Below are 8303 nucleotides of genomic sequence, written 5' to 3'. Positions count from 1 at the left end.
TTCATGTTAATTAATCATTTTCCATAAGTTAGACTTAGGAAAAATTTAATTACTGATTAATTAACTTAATTAAGGCATTTCTAGGTGGATTTCCATGAGACTCTTTCTCGGCTATGGAGTCCTAGTGTTTATTAGCCTCTCTGACAACTGTCAAGACTAGAATGCCAGCTAATGCTACAAAAAATAATAGTATTCTACATGTTTCATGCGTTATGGCCAGTACTAATAGCAGTAAGCCTAGTGAAGACAGTGGGAGGGGGAATGGAAGATTGGATAAGCATCTGGGACCGATACTCCTTGAGGAATGGTATCCAAGATAAGAGTAGTCCTGATGACCGATATTCTTTGAGGATATGTTATCCAAGATAAAAATAGTCTTTTGAGGGCATACCTGGTGAACATTCAGATGGGGTATGTTCCTAGAGAGAGGCAATGGTGGTGTCTAAATTTATTCCTGCCAGTATTGTGCTCTAATCTAGTGGAGAGATAGAGCTTGTCAGTCAAGACCTTATTGTGTTTGACAATGTTGGTTATGATGGTGATAATTCTTATCAATCCAAAATCTTCTTATGAGAATATTTCAATGTGATAGGATCCTAGTATCCTATTGAGTCATTATGAATACCTCCCTAGTTAAGAGGGAGTGTTGAAAATGTAACTAGGTATGATCTTCATAATGTAATATCCCGTTTCAGAGATTTTCCCTAAAATCCCAGTAAACTCCAACCAAATACGCACAAATAATATAATAACCGGGAAACTCAAAATAACAGTGGTGTAACATATAATAATATAAGCATGAAATATAAGCAGATACTAGAGAAATGTAGAGAGAAATGCTAAGCCATTTTATTATACTGAGTAATGGAATGAGTACAGGAGGTGATCAGAAGGATGGCACCTCGACTTGCACCAGGCAAGTGAAGAAATACACTCAGAATAACAAAGGAATGGCCTCTGCGTGGATGCTGCTGGAAAACTGTCATGCTGCTGCTACTATTGGAAATCAAGTGTGGATTTGGGGCTGTCCCCTCCTCAGAAAATGTTGAAACTCTGGAATCCACCCCTACTCAGAAAACCTAGAAGAACCCAGAAAGTTTTTCTGAAATGGCCGACCCCCGAAAATCGCCCCCTTGAGGAATCACGCAATCCCTCAAGACCCTGCGCTGCCACTGAGTAGAATCCTCCAAAATACTGCCTGAAACTCTGCCAAACCACTCCAATATGCAAAAGATGATCCCTTTCTCATATCCCAGCTCAACTCCTCCACAAATCGTCAATCCGGAACTGCTCCCAGAAGAACTGCGTCCCTCTCTCTCTCAAGACTGCGCAGTCTTCCAATGCTCAGCTCCACCTCAATGCCAAAGATCAAAACTACTGCAAAAAGACTGCTGAAAATACCTTGCCTGAGTAGGCACTCGAATTCCCTCGGGGCTAAGGGTGAGATCTCTGAACGGAGACACTCAGTGCATTAAACAGTGTTGCAGATAGGCTAAACAGCCAATGTGCTCCAAGTCGAAGTGACTAACTCAAATTCTCATAATCAAATGAAAAAATGAGGGGGCTTCTCTCTCCTTTATAGTATTGGCCTCTCCCAATCCCAAGGCTCACCTCCTCCAACGTAATCCTCTCTTGCCAATGTTCCCTTTCCAACTGCGTAGTCCCTTTAAGTGTCTGTATGGGCCCCATCTCTGCGTGGTTCTTTGGGCCCCCTTGGCTCCCCTTTAAGTCACAAATTTCTGCTACTAGGAAGTGACTTTTATTCTAAAAGTGAGTTATGTCCCCTTTTCCTCACCTTTTTATTTACAAATAACTATAAAAGGAAAAATTAAGCAAAATCGAATATTCTAATTAGCCATGGCTAATTAGGAATATTACAGTCTCTCCCGGAAAAATGTTGCTTGTCCTCAAGCAACTAAAGTGATGGATGCTGCAAAATTTTCTCACTCTCCCAACTGGCATCCTCATCCGGTAAATTCTTCCACCTCACCAAGAATTCCCGAACCGTCCTGCTCCATAGCTGCCTCTCCCTAGTTTCAATAATAGCCTCTAGCTGCAACACCAACTGCCCCTCATCATCCGTGGGTGGTAGCTCATCTGTCACTATCACATGCTGTCCCAATGCCTTCTTCAGGCATGATACATGGAAAACGTTATGAATCTTGCTACCTTGGGGCAACTCCAACTCATATGCTACCTGTCCAATCCTGCGTATCACCCTGTATGGCCCATAAAAGCGGGGCTTGAGCTTTTCATCCCCCTTCTGCTTCAGTGACGATTGTCGGTATGGCTGTAATCGTAGGTAGACCAAGCCCCTACCTCAAACTGTCTCTCCACCCGACCCTTGTCAGCATACAGCTTCTGTTGGTTCTACGCTGTAGCCATGTTGTCCTTGAGAGCTCAAAGAATATCCTGACTCTCTTGGATCCAAATCTTTGCTCTTGGAGCCTTGCTATCACCAAACATCACGTCAGCAAAAGATAAAGGATGATATCCATACAAAGCATAGAATGGTGACGTACCGATGGACATGTGATGTGTAGTGTTGTAGCAGTACTCCCCTAGATGCAACCACTTCAGCCATGCTTGTTGCTGCCCACTGATATAGTTATGCATGTAGCCCTCCAGCCACTTGTTAACTATCTCTGTCTACCCATCTGTCTGTGGGTGATACCTGGTACTCGGTGTCAACTCCATCCCCACCAACTGGAAAAGCTCCTGCCAAAATCCGCCCATGAAACGGCTGTCCCTGTCACTGGTGATGGTCTTGGGAAGACCATGTAACCTGAAAATCTCTCTGAAGAACAGCTTGGCCACCTATGCTATTGTGTAGTGTGTGGATATGGCGAAAAAGTGTGAGTACTTTGTCAGTTGATCAATGACGACAAAGATGCAATCCTTGCCCTGTACCATGGGCAACCCTGTGATGAAGTCCATCGAAATACACTCCCATTTCCCCTTCGGAATGGGAAGAGGCTGCAATAGTCCTGCTGGATGGTTCATCTCCCCCTTGTTCCTCTGGCAAACATCTCACTCTCGGACATGCTGGAGTACATCCTCCTTAAGGCCCTTCCATGAGAAACTCTCTCTAATGGCCCTGTAGGTTTTGGTAAACCCCTGATGACCTGCCAATGGTGAATCATGTGACACCTGAAGTATCTTCTTCTTGAGCTGATACCCCTCAATCAAGAAGATTCGGTCCCTTTAGTAGATGATCTCATCGACTACCCTGTACTTGTCATCCGCAACCTGCCCATCCAGAACCTCACATGCAAATCTGTCCTTGGAGTACTCTACTAAGAGTCGAGCCCTCCAGTCTGTTTCCAAGCTCATAAGAGACAACGTGGCTGGCCTACTTGAAAGGGCATCTTCTACCTTACCCTCGACATACTCAATGTCAAAGTCATATGCTTGGATCTTGCTGATCCACTTCTGCTGCCTCTCCTATAGCTGCTTCTGCTCCAAAAAGAACTTGAGGTTGTTGTGATCAGTCCTCATCCTAAACCTATTACCCACCAAATACTGTCGGTACTTAACCAATGCATGCATGATGCATGATGGCCAACATCTCCTTGTCGTATATAGAATACAACCTCTCGTGCGGAAGGAGCTTCCTGCTCTCAAAGGCTATAGGGTGACCTCCCTGCATCAACACTGCGCCGATCCCCTCTCCCGAATCACACTCCAAAATAAATGGCTGTGTAAAATCTGGCAACACAAGCACTGGGCAGCTACTCATAACCTCCTTGAGCCTGTCGAAGGCTCGCTACGCTATATCCAACCAACTGAATGCCCCCTTCCTCGTCAAATCTATCAAGGGTGCAGCAAGCTGTGAGAAACCCTTGATGAACTTCCGGTAGTAAGTACAAATGCCAATGAATCCTCGAAGTTCCGTCACATTTCTCGGCTCTGGCCAATCTCTGATGGCCCTGATCTTCTCCTCGTGGACCCTCACTCTGTCCACTCCTATGATGTGTCCCAAGTATAACATCTCCGTCAACCTGAACTCACATTTGGAGAGCTTGGCATAGAACTGTTGCTCCTCCAAGATGCGTAATACTGTCTCAATGTGTTGTAGATGCTCCTCCCAAGTCCTGTTGTAAATGAGGATATCATCAAAGAACACCGACACAAACTTCCTTAAGTGACTGCGGAAGATGTGATTCATGCAAGACTGAAATGTAGCTGGGGCGTTGGTTAGCCTGAAGGGCATCACCAAAAACTCAAAGTGCCCATAGTGACACTTGAAGGCGGTCTTGGGAATGTCCTGCTCCCTCACGCGAATCTGATGGTACCCAGATCTAAAATCAATCTTTGAGAAGAATCGTGCTCCTCTCAACTCATCCATCAACTCATTGATCCTAGGTATGGGGTATTTGTTCTTCAGGGTCTTCTTGTTCAGGGCCCTGTAGTCAATGCACATCCTCAATGTGCCGTCCTTCTTCTTCACCAACACCATGGAAGAAGCAAAAGGACTCGTGCTCGGCCGAAAGTGCCCAAGAGCCAGCAACTCTTGAATGGACCACTCAATCTCATCCCGATCGGCCTTGTGATGCCTATAGGGGGTAGTAATCACTGCCTGTATGCCCTGTTCAAGCTCAATGGTGTGCTCAAACCCCCGGTCCGATGGCTGTCTCGGTGGAATCACCCCAAACACTGTGGCATACTAGTCAAGGATGACCTGTATCTCTGGGTGCACCAACTGCCCTGTAGTCCCTACCTCTAATGCACGCAGCTCCACTACCCACTCTATGTCTCTCTTTCGGAAGACTGCCTCCATCCGATGAGCTGAAACAGTCTGAGGCGGGTATGTGTGCTGTCTCGTATCTTCTCATTCCTCCCTGTCTTCTCATCATCCCACTCCATCTCTAGGGCCTTCCAAACCGTAGTGACCTTCCCTAAAGTGATGAGCCACTGAACACCTAGTACTATGTTGGTGTCCGGAATATTGACCATGAAGAAGTGGTCAATCAGTGTGTAGGTGCCCATCGTCACTGATAACTCTGGATCATAACGAGCACACACCATGGTCTGATCTCTTGGGACCAAAACTGAAAATCCATCGAAGCTCTTTGTCGGTATACCTCTCCACTCAATTATCTGTGCATCGATGAAGTTGTGGGTGGCCCCACTGTCAACAAAAACTGATACTTGCTGGTCACGTACTATCCCTCGTATGCGTAATGTCAAATACTTGGGAACTCTTCGCAATGCTGCAAGGGCTCGTCTGATAGGTGAAAAATCTGCACCACCTACTGCTAGTGGTGGAGGTGGCAAGGGACCCTGCATGGCATGACTATCTCCAACCTCCACATCATCCTCCTCATCCTCTTCCCTGTTGCTCTTGGAGAAGACCTCAATAAAATGTGCTTTGCCAGCAGCACATCTATGTCCTAGTGCCCATGGCTCCTGACAGGTGAAGCACAACTGCTTCTTCTTCAACTCCCTCCTGGCATCATCATCAAGATGTACTCGTCCTGGATTCCCCTTCGGAGGCGGAATCGTCACATCCTTCCACTTAGGCTAAAAAGCCTGTCACTGGGGGTAAGGTGTCTGGGTCCTGGGTAAGACATCCTGTAAGTCTCGGGTCCTGCTAATAGCATCCTTAAGGGTGGTTGGTCTAGCAGATTTGACTAGACCCTGAAGTGGCTCTGCTACCCCTCGACATACAAGTGGATCCTCCGTGCCGTGGATAGATCTGGCACCACCACTGAAATCCTCAAAAAGTCCGCAATTTAGGTCTCTGGGCTCCTTGTCTATTTGAGCCTTGTTAGCTCAACAAAGTGTTGTTCTGGATCCCTCCGGTCAAACCTCTCCATCAATCTCCTGGTGAACTTGGCATACATCGTCACCGTGGAATGCCCGAGTGTAACCATCCCATGGAACCACCAATCCTGGGCCTCACCATCCAAATGTAATGTCGCCACCTTGATGGCCTCTGTCTCCGACATCTGGTTAAGCTGGAAATAGATGTCCAGCTTCTCCACCCAAGACCTTGCCAAACTGTTTGATGAGCCATCAAATGTAGGCAAGTGAAATCTACTAGCAGTGCGGTGGGTGTCTCCATCATGATAATGCCGGTATCCTCTGTGATGGTCGCGGGGAATACTATCCCGTTGGAGTTGAACAAAGTCTCTGAATGAGAGAGCATCCCTGAACTCCTGCCCATAGGACTGGCACTCTGCAAAATAATCACCCATATGACTGGGCTCTACCTCCTGGTGTGCTCCAGCCCCCATATCTGCTCCTAGGAAAGTGGGCATGGTAGAGCGTATAGGGGCATGTGAGGCCACCTGCTGAGTAGTATAACGCTGAGTGGCACCCTGCTCTGGAAAATGGTGAGATGCACCCGATCCCTCTCCAACCTGGAAAACTGGTGGACTCTCATGCTGTCTAGCCTCCACTGCCGTGAATCTCTGCCCCATCACCTCGATCTGCCTCGACAGATCCTGCACCGATTTGAGGAGCATGTCCGCAAATTTCTTCCCATCATCATCTGCCATCGGATTCTCCTGCTCTATGTCCACCACAGGCTCCTCCTGCCCTGCGTCCACTACTGGAACACAGTCTCCCTCTCCATAGGTGTTCTCCAACCTACGCCCAGTGTCTCTGTATCTCCTACCTCTATAACAGATGTAGGGCTTTTCCCCTGGCGTCATAGATTGCTAGCTCCATAGGCTGAGCCAGGTCTATGCTTTGATACCACTGTAATATCTAGTTTCAGAGATTTTCCCCAAAACCCCAGTAAACTCCAACCAAATACGCACAAATAATATAATAACCGGGAAACTCAAAATAACAGTGGTGTAACATATAATAATATAAGCATGAAATATAAGCAGATACTCGAGAAATGCAGAGAGAAATGCTAAGCCATTTTATTATACTGAGTAATGGAATGAGTATAGGAGGTGATTAGAAGGATGGCACCTCGACTTGCACCAGGCAAGTGAAGAAATACACTCAGAATAACAAAGGAATGGCCTTTGCGTGGATGCTGCTGGAAAACTGTCATGTTGCTGCTACTACTAGAAATTAAATGTGGATTTGGGGTTATTCCCCTCCTCAGAAAATGTTGAAACTCTAGAATCCGCCCCTACTAAGAAAACCCAGAAAGCTTTTCTAAAATGGCCAACCCCCGAAAATCGCCCCCTTGGGGAATCACGAAATCCCTCAAGGCCCTGCGCTGCCACTGAGTAGAATCCTCCAAAATACTGCCTGAAACTTTGCCAAACCACTCAAATATGCAAGAGTTGATCCCTTATCCTAGCTCAACTCCTCCACAAATCCTCAATCCGGAACTGCTCCCAAAAGAACTGCGTCCCTCTCTCTCAAGACTGCGCAGTCTTCCAATGCTCAGCTCCACCTCAATGCCAAAGATCAAAACTACTGCAAAAAGACTGCTGAAAATACCTTGCCCGAGTAGGCACTCGAAGTCCCCCGGGGCTAAGGGTGAGATCTCCGAACGGAGACACTCAGTGCACTAAACAGTGTTGCAGATAGGCTAAACAACCAGCGTGCTCCAAGTCGAAGTGACTAACTCAAATGCTCATAATTGAATGAAAAAATGAGGGGGCTCCTCTCTCCTTTATAGCATTGGCCTCCCCCAATCCCAAGGCTCACCTCCTCCAACGTAATCCCCTCTTGCCACGTGTTCCCTTTCCATCTGCGCAGTCCCTCCAAGTGTCTGTGTGGGCCCCATCTCTGTGTGGTCCTTTGGCCCCCCTTGGCTCCCCTTTAAGTCACAACGTTGTGCTACTAGGAAGTGACTTTTATTCTAAAAGTGAGTTATGTCCCCTTTTCCTCACCTTTTTATCTACAAATAACTATAGAAGGCAAAATTGAGCAAAATCGAATATTCTAATTAGCCATGGATAATTAGGAATATTACACATAATTATCATTGTACTTGTATCAATATATATTTCATGTAAAAACCAAAGAAAAAAAAAAGAGAAATTATTATTTTATTTTATTTTTCTAGTCAAAGCATGTTCTTTATTCTTGTAGGCTCATTTAAGTAAAAAAGAAAATGTATTATCAGTCATTGAGACTAATTCATCAAAATTTTGGAAGAAAAGAAAAGAAATTTATTCTTGAGTCAAAGTGTCTTCACAAGACTAAGTAGGTCCTCCAGATGGACAAGTTGGCCAGCCCATAAGTTGTGTCTCTTCATACGGTCGAAGAACTATATATTGGCACATGTGCTTCACATTTTGGAAATCACTTTCAATTTCTATGCATATAGAAGGAGAAAGACCAATCAAGTCAAAGGAAGAAGAAGGAGATCAAACGAGAGAGAA

Source organism: Pinus tabuliformis, chromosome 8, assembly GCF_031772625.1.
Source record: "Pinus tabuliformis cultivar Carrire ecotype Pingquan chromosome 8, CPIR1, whole genome shotgun sequence".
NCBI classification, from domain to species: domain Eukaryota; kingdom Viridiplantae; phylum Streptophyta; class Pinopsida; order Pinales; family Pinaceae; genus Pinus; species Pinus tabuliformis.
The sequence above is the reverse complement of the archived record's forward strand: the minus strand, read 5'-3'. Positions refer to the sequence as shown.